Source organism: Polyodon spathula, chromosome 48 (assembly GCF_017654505.1).
Source record: "Polyodon spathula isolate WHYD16114869_AA chromosome 48, ASM1765450v1, whole genome shotgun sequence".
Taxonomy (NCBI): Eukaryota; Metazoa; Chordata; class Actinopteri; order Acipenseriformes; family Polyodontidae; genus Polyodon; species Polyodon spathula.
Window position 1 is genome coordinate 2,610,664 of NC_054581.1, and position 21,619 is coordinate 2,632,282.

Below are 21,619 nucleotides of genomic sequence, written 5' to 3' on the forward strand. Positions count from 1 at the left end.
GAATGTTTCTGTGGCAACAGGTTTCCAGTACAGGTCATGTGTTGAGCAAGTTGATTATTACAGAATTAGCAATACTGATACAGAACACAAATAGGTCCAAATAGAGCCCCAGGGTCGAACTACACTGGCTCTGCAATGGGGGCAGTGGGATTTTAAGCCATGTTCTTAATCAGACTGGGACAACATAAGAACATAAGAAAGTTTACAAACGAGAGGAAGCCATTCGGCCCATCTTGCTCGTTTGGTTGTTAGTAGCTCATTGATCCCAGAATCTCATCAAGCAGCTTCTTGAAGGATCCCAGGGTGTCAGCTTCAACAACATTACTGGGGAGTTGATTCCAGACCCTCACAATTCTCTGTGTAAAAAAGTGCCTCCTATTTTCTGCTCTGAATGCCCCTTTGTCTAATTTCCATTTGTGACCCCTGGTCCTTGTTTCTTTTTTCAGGTCAAAAAAGTCCCTTGGGTCGACATTGTCAATACCTTTTAGAATTTTGAATGCTTGAATTAGGTCGCCGCGTAGTCTTCTTTGTTCAAGACTGAACAGATTCAATTCTTTTAGCCTGTCTGCATATGACATGCCTTTTAAGCCCGGAATAATTCTAGCCGCTCTTCTTTGCACTCTTTCTAGAGCAGCAATATCTTTTTTTATAGAGAGGTGACCAGAACTGAACACAATATTCAAGATGAGGTCTTACTAGTGCATTGTACAGTTTTAACATTACTTCTCTTGATTTAAATTCAACACTTTTCACAATGTATCCAAGCATCTTGTTAGCCTTTTTTATAGCTTCCCCACATTGTCTAGATGAAGACATTTCTGAGTCAACAAAAACTCCTCGGTCTTTTTCATAGATTCCTTCTCCAATTTCAGTATCTCCCATATGAGATTTATTTCCTGCGTGCAGTACCTTACACTTTTCTCTATTAAATGTCATTTGCCATGTGTCTGCCCAGTTCATGATCTTGTCCAGATCATTTTGAATGACCTTTGCTGCTGCAACAGTGTTTGCCACTCCTCCTATTTTTGTGTCATCTGCAAATTTAACAAGTTTGCTTACTATACCAGAATCTAAATCATTAATGTAGATTAGGAATAGCAGAGGACCCAATACTGATCCCTGTGGTACACCGCTGGTTACCACACTCCATTCTGAGGTTTTTCCTCTAATCAGTACTTTCTGTTTTCTACATGTTAACCACTCCCTAATCCATGTACATGTGTTTCCTTGAATCCCAACTGCGTTCAGTTTGAGAATTAATCTTTTGTGCGGGACTTTGTCAAAAGCTTTCTGGAAATCTAAATAAACCATGTCATATGCTTTGCAATTATCCATTATCAATGTTGCATCCTCAGAAAAATCAAGCAAGTTAATTAGACACGATCTCCCTTTCCTAAAACCATGCTGACTGTCTCCCAGGACCCTGTTACCATATAGGTAATTTTCCAGTATGATCCCTGTCTGGACAGTCACCATTGCAGAAACCCACTGAAGGGGTGCAATGAGTCATTGTGCATTATACATGGATAGTGATTGGAGTGCCACTGGAATGTATTTGTGGAGATGGTCGAGCCGGGTCTGCAGTCTCCGGTTTTAAATTTAGGCCCAAGCAGATCTCTAAATACAGGCTATCATTAATATATTAGTGTTATAGTGACTGAAAGAAGTATGACCTTCTTCACTGTTCATACAAAATCCATCAAAGCAGGTTTTAAGACAATCTTTGCTTTTTGCCAATTTTAGGGCTGATTAGTATGAAACACTATCTTAAGCATTTTTCAACACTCATTATTTCAAACCAATATCTAACTTAACGTATTAACACGTCCTACACTTTCCATTCCCATCTCTTCCTGCCAGGTTCCAATTAATGTTTGTGATATATAGATAAATGTTTATTTTAATATAAGTTAAAACCAGTTAAAACCACCACAGGTGTGGGTGAATCTTTAGAAGCCTGATACCTGCAAAAACTTCAGTCTTATTAGCTAGGCTCCCATCTCTGCATTCTCATTCCCATCGTCAGTGGGCAAACACATTTTAAATGTAGCCTTTTTGGTGTAGCTTAGGGGGTGCCGTAGAAGGCACTCACCTGTGGGATGACTCAGCCTGCTATCTGTCATCTGATCTGCTTCCAGTGGCTGTTCCATCTGTCAATCTCTCTCTCTCTACTCTAGCTGTGCACAGCTTCCTGCTCTTGTCTTTCGTTTTGCATTTGCGTGTTTGGTTTGGCAGGAACCTCTGTGTCAGATTCCCCTCAAAATATTTTTTATTTCTCCGATGGACTGTCTACTTTTAATACAGACTTCTACCCAGCACCCAGACCTGTTGTCCCGGCACTATGGAGATGAAAACGCCCCCGCCAGCAGGCTCAGCCTCGGAGCAGCTATTTTACAAGTATCGACCACAGGCCAAACTTTTTATAAAAGCACTGCACGACAGCATTATGCAACATTGATGGCTAGATTCTCAAAGCTGTTTTCCAAGCTCATTTCATTTTCTGAAAAGGGACATTTTCATGTACAGTTCTAATTTAGACTGCTTGTAACAAATGGCTGAGTTAATGGTTTTGTCAAGTTTAAACAGGCTTCACACTGCTATTTTATTGAACTTTCCCATCCTAGACACTTCCAGTTTTCACTAAATGAAACATATTTTCATATTTTGATTTTACCCCAGCATGACGAATTTCACGTGCTGCCCCTGCTCGTTCTAACACCAGCAACACCTCGTCAGCAATAATCATTTGTTTAAAAGGCATAGACAATAGCTCCAGCACCTTTGCAATTCCTCTTTCAGTCTCTCATGCCAATCTTCACCTCTCCTTCATTACATCTTCTGTTTCAGTGGCTCCATTACTTGCCCCGGCCCAGGCAGTTCCAGCCCCGCGCTGATCTATCCATTCCAGAGTACAATCCGGTTACTGCATCTGCTTCAGGCTCCAATCAGCAGCCGCCCTCTGACGTAAAATGCTCTCACCTTTGATCCGAAGGCAAGTAATACAAGATAGTCAAGTTCCAAATATAACCCGTGGTCACAGATGCACATACGCTCTGCTCCGTCCCGCAGTCACAAATGCACATACACTCTGCAGCGTCCCGTGGTCACAGACTCGCCCCACTCTCCCTCTGTCCCATTCATATGCAAAAACCTTCCTTATGCTTCCTCTGAACCCAAAACCTCAGAGTCTCTAATTCAAGTCGAGCTGGACAAAGAATTCTTGGCTGGCCCCCTCCCAACTCCATTCCCTATCTTCAGTATTAGCCCATCAGAAGAGTGACCCACAAAATATCAGGAAGCGCCTAATCATTAATCTTTTTGCCCCAAGAAGCAGTTGCACTCCAGTCTCAATGCCTTAATTCCCCACGCTCAATTCTCCCTTTGTTACATTACAGCTTCAGACGCTATTAATCCGTCAAAGCAATAGGCCACGGGGCTTAGCTCTCAAAAGCAGATATTTTAGATGCTTTTAATCATGCTATTCTCCCCCCTCCCCTCTGTGGGGAGGACAACTTTCTCCTTATACCTTATTTCCACTCCCACAGCTCCCCTCACTCAAGCAATCTTCAATCTGTGATCCCAGTTTTCTTCAATAGGTTTTCCACTCTCAAGGTAAACCATCGGCCCCTAATAGAATTCCTTGGAATCACCTGGAACACTGTCAATCCAAAGCCACTCGACAAATCCTGGAATGCATTGTCAGCTCATTATCAACTTCCAAGTATCAACATCAATCTCTAAACACAACTGGTTATCTCCCCTCGGACACGTCAATTTTGCAACTTGCATTATTCAAAGGCAGAACATTCATATCACACATTCTCGTTCTCGCCTCAACTGTAAACAAACAAACTATATATATATATATATATATATATATATATATATATATATATATATATATATATATATAGCCGTGAAAAAGTATTTGCCCCCTGTCTGATTTTCTGCATTTATGCACATTTTTCACATTGAATTTGGTCAGATCTTTTTGTGGGTTGTAGTGGTCTATAGAGGGAGTCTGTGAGAAAAAAATGACACCAAAGTTTGATGATTCTTTCAACCCAACCCAACCCAACCCAATTAAAGGGATAATTAGGGTCAGCTGTTTGAATACTTTGGTTCACAATCAGGGTTGATTTGGGCCAGCCCTGCCCAATATAAATCTGACTAACTTTAGCCCTTACTATCAGAGTGAAGTTGTCAGCACACAGGTTCTAGAGGCACATCATGCCACAATCAAAAGAAATTCCTGAAGATCTCCAGAAAAAAGTTGTTGATCCCTATCAGTCTAGAAAGGGTTACAAAGCCATTTCTAAGGCTCAGGGGCTCCACCAAACCATAGTCAGAGCCATATTGTCCAAATGGAGAAAGTTTGGGACAGTAGTGAATCTTCCCAGGAGTGGCCGTCCTGCCAAAATCTCTCCAAGAGCAAGGCGTAAAATCGTCCAGGAAGTCACAAAGAACCCTAGAACAACATCCATGGATCTGCAGGCCTCTTTCACCTCGGCTAAGGTCAGTGTTCATGACTCCATGTCACAAAGATGGCCGGAGTGGGTGGCGTCAGACCAGAAACAGGAAAATAAACGACAGAGAGAGGTGGAGTTTGGTGGAGCTGAGTGAATACTTTCGCTCAGCATTTAATAAATAAACAAACAGACAGAAAATAAACGGCTGTAACAATACAAAACAGGACACGGCACATTCACCAAAATAAACAGACAAACAAAACAGACTAAACAAAACACACACGGTGAGCTTCTATTTTTTAATGATTACTATTATTCTTATTGTTTCTACCTCCGTCTCCAATCCCGTTCTCCACTCACTGAACACCCAACCCCGAGTGGGTGAAAACATGCTGCTTTTATGCAGCTGTACCAAGACTCGACTGCTAATCAATCATTCAATTGGAGTCTCGGGACAACTGCACGTGAATTAATAAAGTGCAATTCCCTGTGCTCACATATTACTTTTTACTTGCACGTGAAGTGCTGTGCAATCCTCGTGCCTAAATACAAATATACATTTTAAACACTCGTGTTACACAGACCCGTTTATATCCTGTGTACCAATGACTATACACCAACATTAAAACAGAACACATAACACATATACAGAAAATACACACAGGGGCAGGCACTTTGCCACCCATCCATGAGCTGAAGCTGAAGCGCAGCTGGGTCATGCAGCAAGACAATGATCTGAAACACACAAGCAAGTCTAAATCCAAATGGTTGAAGAATGAGAAATTTAAAGTTTTGGAATGGCCTAGTCAAAGTCCAGACCTAAACCACATTGAGATGTTGTGGCAGGACTTGAAACGAGCAGTTTATGCTCGAAAACCCCCTCAAGTTTCACTGAGTTGAAGCAGTTCTGCATGAAGGAGTGGGCCAAAATTCCTCCACGGAGCTGTGAGAGACTGATCAATAACTACAGGAAGCGTTTGGTTGCAGTTATTGCTGCTAAAGGTGGCGTAACCAGTTATTGAGTCTAAGGGGGAGATTACTTTTTCACACGGGGGCATTGGGTGTTGCATAACTTTCTTTAATAAATAAATTAAATAGGTATCATCATTTTGAGTTATTTGTTCACTCTTGGTCCCTTTTATCTAATATTAGATTTTGGTTAAAGAGATCCACTATTAGGAGAATGACTGGAGTTGTGAAACCCAAATCTCTGAATGTGAGTTCACCTTTTCCATTCCAAGCAGACATGACAGTAACAAACCGCTGATCGATCCTGTATTAACCAACACATAGGATGGTGTGGCAATGTTGCCCCGCCCCTGTGTTTATTTTGTGTTGTATGTTGCATGTTGTGTGTTCGGTGAGTGGAGAACGGGATTGGAGATGGAGGGTATAATAATAATAATAATAATAATAATAATAATAATAATAATAATAATAATAATAATAATAATAATAATAATAGTTAAATATCAGCTCACCGTGCTTGTCTGTGTAGTCCGTTTTGCTTGCCTCTTTATTTTGCGAAAGTGCCGTGTCCTGTGTTTTGTTTGTCTTGCAACCTTTTATTTCCTGCTTGTTTAATTATTAAATGCTGAGCGGTAACAATCGCTCAGCTTCACCAAACTCCACCTCTCTGTTTATTCTGTGTTGGTTCCTGGTTCTGGTCTGACGTCACCCACTGCAGCCGTCTTTGTGACATCATCTCATTAGACATCAGAATGTGATGCTCCTTGTTGCAACACTGGAACAATCAACGAATGTTGTTCTGGCAGCTCATCTTCAATACAGATCACCAAGATACTTCATCAGGAACATCAACTTAGGCTTCATCTGCCGTTCAGAGTTCTCCGTTCCTTCTCCAAGTTTTCCCGCGCTCGGCTTGTAATACTCAGATCTATCCCGGCTTTCCGGTGGTCACTGCATTCTTCTCCCGAGGTCCTCCTAGATGGATCAACTCCATAGAGGTCAGTTCGTCCAACTATCAAAGACTCATTCCTCTCGCTGCAGTTTTTCTGCATCCGTTCCTCCATCCTCCTCGTACGTGTATTATTTTTACAATAAGTCTCCGAGTTTTTTTTTTCTTTTTCATCACAAGCCGATCCATTTCTGACCTTAGCCAATCAGCAGCGTGGCAGCAACACTTTTTTGTTACATAGCAACTAACTAGCAAATCATATCCCCCCTTACTTTACTGTGCATTCTGGACTCGAGTTACAGAAGCCTGGAAATCGGTCACTTTACTTTGAACAGGACCGATTTCTGTTTTGATCATAATGGCAGAAAAAAAATAGTGAAAAAGAAAATCTGAAGATGAATATCGTATCTTCTTACTGGAGGGGGAGAGTAATTAATTTTTTTGTTGAACTCAATGGAAAACTCCTGCACCTTATTTGCCAGTGCCCGGCTGCATAAAACATCTTATTATTAAGTAAGTATTTCTCTTCAGTGTTTTTTTCACTTAGCTAAGGGAAAAACTTAAGTTTGTTGCACAAAACATCTTAACCTCTCTCCTCAGCTAAGGGAAACGCTTAAGTATGCATGGACTATTTATGATTTCAACCAATAGGCGAGTAGCTTAATTAACTCTGTAAATCCTGTCTCCGTGGCAACATTTGGGCAGTGAAGGAAAACTACAGTATGGCTGATAAAAAATAAAAAAAGAAACCGAAACTGGACAGAGGAGGAAAAACACAATACTTATGGAGGAATTTAATAGAAAGCAAATAACTGGCAAACTATGTCCGAATTTGACAACTGCCATGAAGCAGAAGAAATTGTCAGAAATTGCCCTCTTCAATTTCCAAAAATGCTGCTATACCTTTTTTTTTTTTTTTTTTTTTTCGATTTAAGGGGCCTTAATAGGACATTTACGTTTTTTCACTTAGTTGCCCTCTAAAGTCGTTTTGTGCAATGGTTAACTAACTTAAGGGAAATACTTAAATACAAATATTACTGAAGTAGAACATTTGGGAAAACTAAGGGGGGAATTTCACTTAAGGTGTTATGCAATCGGACACTTGCCTTTATGTCGCAGTTCAAATCTGCAGCGTTATCACACTACAAACCAGCACTGACCAAGAATTTCCAAAAGATTCTGAACTTCTGTCTTTAGAACCACCACGATAGTCATGCATTATATGTGCTAATTTCCATTTAAATATGGTGTTTCTGCTATGCAGTATGTTCATGAATACATCTTTTGAGTTGTATCTGAAAGTTTGTATTTCATTTTCATATCGGAGCTGATTAAAGTGTACCCCTCAAAATGACTGCTGTCGGTAAAAAGCAAAAGGATAAACAGACGCAAATGTTGACCAAATTTGCCAAACAATCTGAGAGCGGGACTCTAGCCTACTCCTAACAAGTGGCCTGGAACATTGCCAGTGCAAAAAAACCCTACCTCGAAGGTGAGTTTGTGAAAACTTGCCTTAGGGATGCTATTGCTATCCTATGTCCAAACAACAATCAACTGCAAAAGCAAATTTCAGACCTGCAACTATCACATCACATAGTAGAACGCATCCATCTCAGATCTAAATAGTGACATTGAACTACAGCTGTTTCAGTCCTGTTACCTCGCAGCCTCTACATTTCTGTTTTATATGTTTTCCAAGCACTCTCAATATGTTGAGACTGGATCTACAAAGTCTTGGCTGTGATTAACATGAAAGTGACAATAACCATTGTGGTTTAGCACTCTTACATAAGCATGCCATTCATCAGATATGATGGTACTGCCAGGGCGGACATGCTTCACAATAATGGGAAGTAATCTCTGTTGACTTCTTCTGGCCACTAGGTTGACGGTGTGGCTGTTTCACTTCCAGCAAGCCAAAGACCCAGGACTTTCTTCATTGTGCTCCACTGTATCGTCCCTGTCCATACTGTAAATTAAAATGCATAAAGTCAGATATGATTATAGTATTTAGTAAAAAAAAAAAAAAACCTTCTATCTCATTTCTGTGCATTGACAAAAAAGATTGGGTTGTACTGTGGGTTTCACCAGAGGTTATAAGTGAATTATTTTGATGGTCTCACTTAGCCCTCACTGAAGAGCTGTCTAGTTCACAAAACCAATACATACTTTGGCACATGGCCCTGGAGTTCTCAGAAATAGTGAGCCCAATGATTGGATGGACATGGAAACTGTACTGCAAGGCACCCTTTCTAAGCTTTATGTTTGCAGTGCAGTGTAACAAAGCTCATATACTTCTGTAATCCTTGGTCAGCACACAAACAGGAAGGACTTCTCCCAAATCAGCACACTCACAGTCACTAGATTTAATCATATAGTATTTTAAAACCATTCTAAATACTATATATCACAAGACTTGTATAGTCACTTAACTATTTAACTTTTTTTTTTTAAATGTTCATTCCAGCAGGTCCTGCATATGGGAGTCTGGGACTCAGAAACCACTTTCTTTTAAGGTTTATGTTTTTGTTCTAACTGTTGTAATCACCCAATATGTGGTACACAGAGTACACATGTCTGGACTACTGCATTTTTAAACACTAATTTATACCATAAATGTTATTGCAATAGGTTAGTATGATCATGTACATGATTACTCAAAAAATGTTTAACAAACAATATATGGTTGTAAAATATACATGGTGGTTAGTGTTTAATGATTGTCGATCTCTGTATTAAAGGTCAATTTAGAGGCAATTGAGGATTGTTCATAGGGTTAACACTTGTAACTATGCATGCAATGAGCAATATTTCTCATGATCGTGATATATTGACTTGTGCCCTTTTTTCTGGTCAAATAACATGTATTTTAATTATACTAGTACTGAGTACTGGGAAGGTGTGTCTAAGAAATCAATGCAACTTTAATTTAAGATCCGACAACAAAAGTAGTTATCAGTCTTTTAATCAGTAGATGGTATTAATATCCCATATATTCATAATGATATTCACTGCAGAAACACAAGTAGAAGCCCCTGTGTTGTGTTTATTAAACAGTTTACCAAAAGTTGCATCTTATAAAACTGCACAGAATACCCTCCTTTTTATTTATTTTTTAAGTGTATTTAAAAAATCATACTGCAAAGGAGTACAATACTACAGTCTTTTTTCCAGTAGTAACTTCGAGTGCTCCCTGCCATCGAAACACCTAGGAAAGCAGTCAGAAGATATTGCGTGGTACACACAAGCTTACACTTATTCATCAAAACACAAAACATATTTCCATTACAAAACCAAAAACAAAAAAAGCTAAACACATATTCCAACAATACATAAAAAAATTAACGTTTAATTTGCAAATCTTCAAAATATCCATTAATAATCACTCCTCAGAAAAAAACAAAGTCCCAAATTTTCTTATTACACTAATTTTTCATTTTTACGTTTACTCCTTCAACAACAGTCTGTTTTTTCTTTTCGTCGTCCTCCACTTGATCTGACCAACCCTTACTTTTGTGTTCCTTCACAGGCATTCCTCCTGGCTCCCGCACTCCACCTTTCTCCTCTGAAGTTGATTTCTCAGCTCCAGATACTTTCCTCTTCACCGCCACAGATGCAGTTGCTGGCGCAGACCCTTTCTCCTTCACTGGCGTAGTCGAAGCTGTTGGCACAGTCCCTTTCTCCTTCTCAGGCACAGTTGGAGCTGTTGGGTCCGGTTTCCCTGCAGCACTGTCCTTGCCACCTTTGTCCTCAGCTCCACTCTCCTCACTCTCATCCTCATCATCGGTCTCTCCTGAACTGCTCTCCTCCTCCACAGCCCTGTGTGGACACTTGAAAAACAAATGAGCACTACTCCCACACAAATTACATTTCCTTTTTTCTTTGCATTCCTTTGTATAGTGTCCCGTCCCCGCACAGTTCCGGCAGTATTTCTTATATTTCTTATTTTTTTCTGCCTTGTGTCCCCTCTTGTTACATTTCCTGCACACATCAGGTTGCCCCACATAATACAAATACCCTCTATTTGACCCAATAGAAAAGAAGGAAGGTGGATGCCACACTTCCTCATATCCATCTGCACAAGTTCGGAAACATATCCGAACCTTCCACGTCCCATTCCAAAGTCCAAACTCATCCAAACTTTTAATTGGCGGTCTGATTACATTACAAAATTGTCCCAAAAAAGTAGCCACATCCTCAGCAGGCACATAAGGATTGTACAAATGGACATTCACAACTCTCATTTCTTGATGAAAAATCATCTCACAAACGAACAAAGACTATGGTAAGTCACGTTCGTATTTCTTGATATATCTCCAAACTTTAATTCAGAAATCCTCAGTTTTGAACGTAATTTCGTAAATCCCTCTTTTCTGGAAATCTAGTAGGCAGAACACTTCCTCCAAATGCATCTCCATGTCTTTCACCAGCAGTCATCTCTGGTACATTTTCTCTTCTCACCAGCCTTATGGTATTTCGTAGCCGAAAGCCCGGAAGCTTAATTGCAGTCTACCCCGACGTCGCCATCCCCTCAAGCAAATCAGTACTGCAGTCAGGCCACACACAATGATCAGAGCCAAGAGGCCGAGAAGCGATCTATATTTAAATCTGCCTTGGTAGACAAAACATTCTGCCAGCTGTGCGCTAAATTTCAACCGTGCACTCTCTGCCAGAGGGAAAAGGCAGTTGGGGGGGTCATTCTCTTTTTCGTCGCAGGCTTCTTACTCCGAGTCCGTCCCGCCTTCGGGGTCGGCAAAGCCTCCTCTTAAACTGCAGATTTCATGCACTCCATCTTCCCATCTAAACACTAGCCGAGATCTAGAGACACCAGGCATACTCGGGAACGTTTCCCTAGCCCATCTTTGCAGCCAAGGGGCTACTCTCCCTCTAGCAGGGAGTGCCCATACTATCATTCACCCCGTAGGGAAGTGGATTGCCCTAGATCCCACTCTGGGTCACGTCATCGAAGGGATCGGTCTCGAACTCCTCAATAGGGACAGGTTGGGCATGTCGGAGATCACATCCAAGATGTCCAAATTCATGGATGGCATGATGGGCCAGCAATCTCTGCTCATGTCCTTGGTGCCAAATATCGCACCTCCACCTAGGGATGAACCAGTTGCGGTGCTTGTCCCCAAGCTTGTGATTCCTCCACAAACTCCTCTACAACAGCAAGACCCACCCTTAGCGTCTTGGAATCTGGATGCGATCTCTAGGGATGCATCCAACTTGGAACTATTCCTCTAGAAGAGGAATTGGACACAGTCGGTCTCGTAGCACTCTGAGCAGGAGCCAGCAATGGAGATGTTGGAGACAGATGACCTTTTGTGGTCGGTAGTAGATCGTCACCTGGGAGTTGAGTGGTCAACAGTGCAAGAACCTAGATGGTCTCTTTTTTAATCACTGTCTGCACAGGTACATCAAACCAGGATGCTTCCAGCCTTCCCGGACTATATCAAGGAGGTGTAGTCCGCTTGGGGAGGGGGGGGGGGGGGGTTCTCTGGCCCCATCTCCTCCCACATTACGAAAAGTTTCCGCATTTTCGGCAATGCAAGGGACGGACACAGTCGGTTTGGCGTCTTTACCACCAGTAGACGTTGCTTTCACCGCTCTGAAGAAAGCTCCGACACTATCAGAGTTGACAAAGGATCATGCATGCACTAACAGGAAATGCAGGACTATGGAGGGGCACCTCAAGAATGGCTATTTGGTGGAAACAGAGGTAGTCGGATTATCTAATATTGCCAGCCTATTAACAGTATATCAGGCGCCGATTATTAAGGACCTCCCAGAACGACCCTCTGCGTTCCTTCAAACCGAGTTGGGGTTAGTTGCAAAATTATTGGTGAAACTGTCAAAGTTGAATAATAGGGCACAGGGACGGAGCATAGCTTCGTTGGTGGTGGCTAGAAGGCAGCTCTGGCTATCGCAAACGAGAGTTCAAGATCCTGACAAGGTTCCCCTGTTAGATACCCTTATTACACCAGGTCACACGTTTGGCCCAGCACTGGAAGACATGCTCCAACAAATCTGCTAAGGCCCGGGAGGCTTCTAAGCAGATGGCGCAAATGTGGCCGCATCGGGGGTTTTCAGCCAAAAGCCTACAACAACAGCAGTAGTGGCATAAGACACCAACACACCAGCCGGCTCGCTCAGAGGAGAAAGCTTTCAACTGACAATACTGCAACACGCAGTATGTCTGTTTTCACCAGACTGCAGCGGGGATGATGGCGTTCTATAGGAGGTGGTAGACCTCTCAGGACCAGCAACAGGTCAAAAAACCCTGAGACATCCAGGCAGCCTCCAACCCACCCTTTCACAGCAATTCTGGCAACTATGCACTGACAACATCTGGGTACACAAAGCCTTAGCCATCAGTTACAGTTAGAACATAAGAAAGTTTACAAACGAGAAGAGGTAATTCGGTCCATCTTGCTCGTTTGGTTGTTAGTAGCTTATTGATCCCAGAATCTCATCAAGCAACTTCTTGAAGGATCCCGGGGTGTCAGCTTCAACAACATTACTGGGGAGTTGATTCCAGACCCTCACAATTCTCTGTGTAAAAAAGTGTCTCCTATTTTCTGTTCTGAATGCCCCTTTTTCTAAACTCCATATGTGACCCCTGGTCCTTGTTTCTTTTTTCAGGCTGAAAAAGTCCCTTGGGTCGACATTGTCAATACCTTTTAGAATTTTGAATGCTTGAATTAGGTCGCCACGTAGTCTTCTTTCTTCAAGACTGAACAGATTCAATTATTTTAGCCTGTCTGCATATGACATGCCTTTTAAGCCCAGAATAATTCTGGTCGTTCTTCTTTGCACTCTTTCTAGAGCAGCAATATCTTTTTTATAGCGAGGTGACCAGAACTGCACACAATATTCAAGATGGGGTCTTACATTTGCATTGTACAGTTTTAACATTACTTCCCTTGATTTAAATTCAACACTTTTCACAATGTATCCAAGCATCTTGTTAGCCTTTTTTTATAGCTTCCCCACATTGTCTAGATGAAAACATTTCTGAGTCAACAAAAACTCCTAGGTATTTTTCATAGATTCCTTCTCCAATTTCAGTATCTCCAATACGATACTAATAATGTACATTTTTATTTCCTGCATGCAGTACCTTACACTATTCTCTATTAAATATCATTTGCCGTGTGTCTGCCCAGTTCTGAATCTTGTCTAGATCATTTTGAATGACCTTTGCTGCTGCAACAGTGTTTGCCACTCCTCCTACTTTTGTGTCATCTGCAAATTTAACAAGTTTGCTTACTATACCATTATTTAAATCATTAGTGTAGGTTTGGAATAGCAGTGGACCTAATACTGATCCCTGTGGTACACCGCTGGTTACCACACTCCATTATGAGGTTTCTGTTTTCTACATGTTAACCACTCCCTATTCCATGTACATGTGTTTCCTTGAATCCCAACTGCGTTCAGTTTGAGAATTAATCTTTTGTGCAGGACTTTGTCAAAAGCTTTCTGGAAATCTAAATAAACCATGTCATATGCTTTGCAATTATCCATTATTGATGATGCATCCTCAAAAAAATCAAGCAAGTTAGTTAGACACGATCTCCCTTTTCTAAAACCATGTTGACTGTCTCCCAGGACCCTATTGCCTTATAGGTAATTTTCCATTTTAGATGTTATTATAGTTTCCATAAGTTTGCATATAATAGAAGTCAGGCTTATTGGTCTGTAGTTACCTAGTTCAGTTTTGTTTCCCTTTTTGTGAATCAGTATTACTTTTTCAATTTTCCAGTCTGTCGGTACCACCCCTGTGTTAAGAGACTTCTGCCTGATCTTGGTTAGCGGTTTGTAAATTACTTCTTTCATTTCTTTGAGTACTACTGGGAGGATCTCATTCGGCCCATGGGATTTGTTTATTTTAAGAGCTCCTAGTCCCTTTAACACTTTTGCCTCAGTTATTCTAAAGTTATTTAAAACTGGATAGGAACTGGATGACATGTGGGGCATGTTGTCAGTATCTTCCTTTGTAAAAACTTGTGAAAAGTAAGCATTTAATATTTGCTTTTTTTTTTCTTCATCTAAGATTTTGCCAATTGAATCTCTTAAACATTAAATCTCCTCTTGAATGTTCTCTTGCTGTTGGAATATTGGAAAAATATTTTGGAATTGGTTTTAGCTCCCTTAGCAATGTTCATTTCTATTTCTCTCTAGGCCTTTCTAACTTCCTTTTTGACTTGGGTTTGCAGTTCCGTGTACTCTTTCTGCGTACTTTATTTTTTTGTCCTTTTTTTAATGCTCTATAAGTGCCTTTTTTCGCTTAATATTTTTTTTTTATTGATCTATTGAACCATTTTGGCAATTTAGTTTTACATTTAGATTTGCCTACTTTAGGGATGTAACTGTTTTGCGCCTCTAGTACTACATTTTTGTTTTCTCTATTTTACTCCAGTCTACTTCTGTTAGTCTCTGTTTCATACCTTCATAGTTTGCTTTTCTAAAATTGTAAATCTTAGCTTTAGTCTTTACTTTTGGGGTTTTAAAAAACACTTCAAATGAGACCATGTTGTGGTCTGAGTTTGCCAGTGGTTCTCTGACCTCTGTTTTAGTTATTCTGTTTCGTTATTTGAAAAGACTAAATCAAGGCATGCCTCCCCTCTAGTCGGTGCCTTGACAAATTGTGTTAGGAAGCAGTCAGTTGTCATTTCCACCATTTCAATTTCATCCTTCGTGCTACCCATCGGGTTTTCCCATTTTATATGGGGAAGTTGAAATCCCCCATTAGTATTGCTTCTCCTTTGCTACACGCATTTCTAATGTCATTGTATAACAGATTATTTTGCTCACCGTCTGAATCTGGCGGGCTCCTATTATTATGCCCTTTGAATTTTTGTCCGTTATTCTGACCCATATTGATTCGGTTTTATTTTCTTTGTCCAGGTTTAACACCTGGGCTTCAAGACTGTTTTTTATGTATGGCGCTACCCCTCCTCCTCTTCGGTCCTGCCTGTCTTTCCTATACAGTATATACCCACAAATATTATATTCATCCCCATCACTCTCAGACAACCAAGTTTCTGTAACATCTATCACATCATACTTGTTACGTGCAGTAGCTTCAAGTTCTAGCATTTATAGATAAATACATTTAATGGTTGTCTTACTTGAATTGTTGTTCTTGTTTTGATGCGGTCTCCCTTCTGTTTTTTTTGTTGATTTCTCCCCCCTTCCGTTCTAGTTTAAATGCTTCTGAACCTGTTTGAGGATCTTTTCTCCAAGTAGACTGGTTCCCTTGTTATTTAAGTGCAGTCTGTCCTGTCTATACAGATAGTCCTCATTGTAGAATGTAGTCCAATGATCAAGATAAGTGAAGCCTTCCCGTGTGCACCACGTCTTCAGCCATGTGTTTTGATTAATTATTTCCAGCTGTCCATATGGTCCTTTGCAAGGTGCGGGTAGTATACCAGAAAATACCACAGTTTTGGTTTTCTCTTTTAATTTCCTTCCTAGCTCTCTGAATTTGTTTTGCAGGGATTTTGGTCTGTCTCTTCCAATGTTGTTTGTACCGATGTGGACGACTAAACTAGCGAGCCTGTTCACGTTCTCAGTGATGTGCTTGACCAAGGCTCCCGGAAGGCAAATTGCGAATTGAACTTGCTGTGTTTCTCATTATGGAGTCCCAAACAATCATGTACTCCCTTCTTTTTGCTGTCTGGTCTACACTGTCAATAGGGTCCTGGATGTTGTTCCTTTCGTTCTCTTGTTGTTGGTTCTGCTCATCAAAATTCTGAAGTACTCGAATTTGTTGGTTGTTTTGTTTTCTGGTGGTTATGTTTGATGAAATTTCTTTTTTTCCATGCTTCTGCCTACCTGAATCCAGCTGTTCTGACCTTCTATCTCCCTGGTGGCTTTCAGTCTGTTAGGGGTGATGCAGACTTCCATGAATTGTGGGTGTGCCAGTTCCTCAAGATCCTGTTGCTGTTTCACTTCTTCCAGCTCTATTTCTAGCATACCTACTATATTATACAAGTCCTGGATCGCGCGGCACTTTACCCACACTTGGTTTAGCTCCGCTGGGTTTTCTCGGATTTCCCACATCAAGCAGGTGTCATAGATTAGTGCCTTGAAGACCATGTTGAGGGTTTTTGTTTGAAGTTTAGTTTCTTCTGCAGCTGTCAACCTGCTTTCAAACTGCTTCGAAACTGCTCTGTACTTATCCACGCCTGTACTTCACCCACTCGCTGTCGCTTCCTCGGGGATTCCTCACAGACACGCTTGTTCGAGGCTTTACTGTCACGCATGACGCTCTCGGGGCATCACCGTCACGCGTGACAATGTGCGTGCTCAGTAATAAACTTCAAGTTTGAGCCCGTTTTTGTGCTTGACCTGACGCTAATTGCGTGCTTGGGGCGTCACAGTCATGCATGATGCTGGTTCCGTGCTCGTGGCGTTACCGACACATTGATTGGTGATTGGGGTGTCAAACTCACAAGTAACTCTAATTGCATGGTCGGGTCGTCACCGTCAACCTTGATGATAATTGGGTGCTTGGTTCGTCACAGGAACGCTTGCTCGGCGAGTCACCGTCACGAGTAACGCCAATTGTGTGCTCGGGAGACACCGTCACGCTTGACGATAATTGGGCGCTCAGTTCTTCAAAGACACGCCTGACCGAGGCTTCACCGTCACGCGTGCTGCTAAGTGGTGTCAAGCATGATGCCGGTTACGTTCTCTGGACGTGAGCGTCACGCTGATTGCGTGATCGGGACATCAGTCACGCTTGACGCTAATTGTCTGCTGGGGCCTCACTGTCACGCGTGACGATATTTGAGATCTCGGCTAGTCACCATCACTTGTGAAAATAATTGCTTGCTCAGTTCGTCACCGTCATGCGTAACACTAATATTACGTACTCGGGGCGTCACTGTCATGCTGATATCGTGATCGTGGAGCCATAGTCTCGCGTAACGCTACGTGTTCGGGGCTTCATCGTCATGCGTGAAGCTAATTGCATGCTCGGGGCGTCACCGTCACTGTAACACTGTGCGTGCTTGGGGAGTAAACTTCAAGTTTGAGCCCGTTTGCGTGCTCGGAGCATCACCATCACGCTGATTTCGTGGTCAAGGCGTTAAAGTCACAAATAACTCTAATTGCTTTGTCAGGTCGTCACCGTCAAGCATGACGATAATTGGGTGCTCGGTTCATCACAGACACACTTGCTCGGCGAGTCACCGTCACGAGTAACGCCAATTTTGTGCTCGGGCCTCACCGTCACGCTGCTTTCGTCTTCGGGGAGACACAATCACGCGTGACGATAATTGCTTGCTTGGTTCATCACTCACTCGTAACGCTAATTACGTACTCTGGGCGTAACCTTCACGCTGATTTCGTGATTGGGGCGGCACAGTCACACGTGACGCTAATTTCGTAATTGGGATGTTACAGTCACGCGTGACACTGTATGTGCTCAGTGCGTAAACTTCAAACATAAGCCCGTTTGCGTGCTTGGAGCATCAACGTCACGATGATTTCGTGATCGGGGCGATATCGTCACGCGAGATGCTAATTGCGTGCTCGGGCCGTCACAGTCACGCGTGATGCTGGTTCCGTGCTCGCGCGGAGTCACCGACACATTGATTAGTGATCGGGGCGTCAAAGTCTAAAGTAGCTTCAAAGTCACGCGTGACGCTAATTGCGTGCTCGGGGTTTCACAGTCACGCGTGATGCTAGTTCCGTGCTCGCGGCGTCACCGACACATTGATTAGTGATCGGGGAGTCAAAGTTAAAAGTAGCTTCACAATCACTCGTGACGATAATTGCGTGCTTGGGACTCTTAGTCACGGTGATTTCGTTATCTGGTCATCACAGTCACGCTTGCCACTAATTGCTTGCTCGCGGCGTCACCGTCATGCGTGACGATAATTGGGAGCTCGGTTCGTCACAGACACGCTTGCTCTGGGGGTCACTGTCACGCGTGACGCTTAGTGCTCGGGGCGTCATCGTCATGCGTGAAGCCGGTTACGTGCTTGCGGCTTTACCGTAACGCTGATTGCGTGATTGGGGCATCAGAGTCACGCTTGACGCTAATTCAGTGCGGGTCACTAACTGTCACGCTTGCTCGTAACCTCAACGTCACGCGTGACCATAATTGGTTGTCGGATCGTCACAGACACGTTTACACGAGGTCTCACTGTCACGCGTGACGCTAAGTACTCGGTGCATCACCGTCACGCATGACACTCTGCGTGCTCGGTGAGAAAACTTCAAGCTTGAGCCCGTTTGCGTGTTTGGAGCACCAACGTCACAATGATTTCGTGATCGGGGCAATTTAGTCACGCGTGACGCTATTTGCTTGCTCGGGGTTTCAGAGTCACGCGTGATGTTAGTTCCTTGCTCGCGTCATCACTGACACATTGATTAGTGATTGGGGCGACAAACTTAAAAGTAGCTTCACAATCACTCTTGACGCTAATTGCGTCCTCGGGGTTTCACAGTCACGGTGATTTCGTTATCTGGGCATCCCAGTCACGCTTGCTACTAATTGCTTGCTCGCGGCGTCACTGTCATGCGTGACGATAATTGGGTGCTCGGTTCGTCACAGACACGCTTAATCTGGTGGTCACTGTCACGCGTGAAGCATAGTGCTCGGGGTATCATCGTCATGCGTGAAGCCGGTTACGTGCTTGCGGCTTTACCGTAACGCTGATTGCGTGATTGGGGCATCAGAGTCACGCTTGACGCTAATTCAGTGCGGGTCACTAACTGTCACGCTTGCTCGGAACGTCACCGTCACGCGTGACGATAATTGGTTGTCGGATCGTCACAGACACGTTTACACGAGGCTTCACTGTCATGCGTGACGCTAAGTACTCGGTGCATCACCGTCACGCATGACACTCTGCGTGCTCGGTGAGAAAACTTCAAGCTTGAGCCCGTTTGCGTGTTTGGAGCACCAACGTCACGATGATATCGTGATCGGGGCGATATAGTCACGCGTGACGCTAATTGCGTGCTCGGGGTTTCACAGTCACGCGTGATGCTAGTTCCTTGCTCGCGTCGTCACCGACACATTGATTAGTGATTGGGGCGACAAAGTTAAAAGTAGCTTCACAATCACTCGTGACGCTAATTGCGTCCTCGGGGTTTCACAGTCACGGTAATTTCGTTATCTGGGCATCCCAGTCACGCTTGCTACTAATTGCTTGCTCGCGGCGTCACTGTCATGCGTGACGATAATTGGGTGCTCGGTTCGTCACAGACACGCTTAATCTGGGGGTCACTGTCACGCCTGACGCATAGTGCTCGGGGTGTCATCGTCATGCATGAAGCCGGTTACGTGCTTGCGGCTTTACCGTAACGCTGATTGCGTGATTGGGGCATCAGCGTCACGCTGACGCTAATTCAGTGCGGGTCACTAACTGTCACGCTTGCTCGGAACGTCAACGTCACGCGTGACGATAATTGGTTGTCGGATCGTCACAGACACGTTTACACGAGGCTTCACTGTCACGCGTGACGCTAAGTACTCGGTGCATCACCGTCACGCATGACACTCTGCGTGCTCGGTGAGAAAACTTCAAGCTTGAGCCCGTTTGCGTGTTTGGAGCACCAACGTCACAATGATTTCGTGATCGGGGCGATATAGTCACGCGTGACGGTAATTGCGTACTCGGGGTTTCACAATCACGCGTGATGCTTGTTCCTTGCTCGCGTCGTCACCGACACATTGATTAGTGATTGGGGCGACAAAGTTAAAAGTAGCTTCACAATCACTCGTGACGCTAATTGCGTCCTCGGGGTTTCACAGTCACGGTAATTTCGTTATCTGGGCATCCCAGTCACGCTTGCTACTAATTGCTTGCTCGCGGCGTCACTGTCATGCGTGACGATAATTGGGTGCTTGGTTCGTCACAGACACGCTTAATCTGGTGGTCACTGTCACGCGTGAAGCATAGTGCTCGGGGTGTCATCGTCATGCGTGAAGCCGGTTACGTGCTTGCGGCTTTACCGTAACGCTGATTGCGTGATTGGGGCATCAGAGTCACGCTTGACGCTAATTCAGTGCGGGTCACTAACTGTCACGCTTGCTCGGAACGTCACCGTCACGCGTGACGATAATTGGTTGTCGGATCGTCACAGACACGTTTACACGAGGCTTCACTGTCATGCGTGACGCTAAGTACTCGGTGCATCACCGTCACGCATGACACTCTGCGTGCTCGGTGAGAAAACTTCAAGCTTGAGCCCGTTTGCGTGTTTGGAGCACCAACGTCACGATGATTTCGTGATCGGGGCGATATAGTCACGCGTGACGGTAATTGCGTGCTCGGGGTTTCACAATCACGCGTGATGCTTGTTCCTTGCTCGCGTCGTCACCGACACATTGATTAGTGATTGGGGCGACAAAGTTAAAAGTAGCTTCACAATCACTCGTGACGCTAATTGCGTCCTCGGGGTTTCACAGTCACGGTAATTTCGTTATCTGGGCATCCCAGTCACGCTTGCTACTAATTGCTTGCTCGCGGCGTCACTGTCATGCGTGACGATAATTGGGTGCTCGGTTCGTCACAGACACGCTTAATCTGGGGGTCACTGTCACGCGTGAAGCATAGTGCTCGGGGTGTCATCGTCATGCGTGAAGCCGGTTACGTGCTTGCGGCTTTACCGTAACGCTGATTGCGTGATTGGGGCATCAGAGTCACGCTTGACGCTAATTCAGTGCGGGTCACTAACTGTCACGCTTGCTCGGAACGTCACCGTCACGCGTGACGATAATTGGTTGTCGGATCGTCACAGACACGTTTACACGAGGCTTCACTGTCACGCGTGACGCTAAGTACTCGGTGCATCACCGTCACGCATGACACTCTGCGTGCTCGGTGAGAAAACTTCAAGCTTGAGCCCGTTTGCGTGTTTGGAGCACCAACGTCACAATGATTTCGTGATCGGGGCGATATAGTCACGCGTGACGGTAATTGCGTACTCGGGGTTTCACAATCACGCGTGATGCTTGTTCCTTGCTCGCGTCGTCACCGACACATTGATTAGTGATTGGGGCGACAAAGTTAAAAGTAGCTTCACAATCACTCGTGACGCTAATTGCGTCCTCGGGGTTTCACAGTCACGGTAATTTCGTTATCTGGGCATCCCAGTCACGCTTGCTACTAATTGCTTGCTCGCGGCGTCACTGTCATGCGTGACGATAATTGGGAGCTCGGTTCGTCACAGACACGCTTGCTCTGGGGGTCACTGTCACGCG

At 43.7% G+C, this 21,619-nt stretch overlaps 1 protein-coding gene across 1 annotated transcript in view; it reads right to left on the minus strand.

The window, feature by feature from the left end:
* The window catches only part of LOC121306486 (lysine-specific demethylase 6B-like), a 665,627-nt gene that overhangs the window by 627,013 nt on the left and 16,995 nt on the right, over nucleotides 1-21,619 (minus strand). The window lies entirely within an intron of this gene.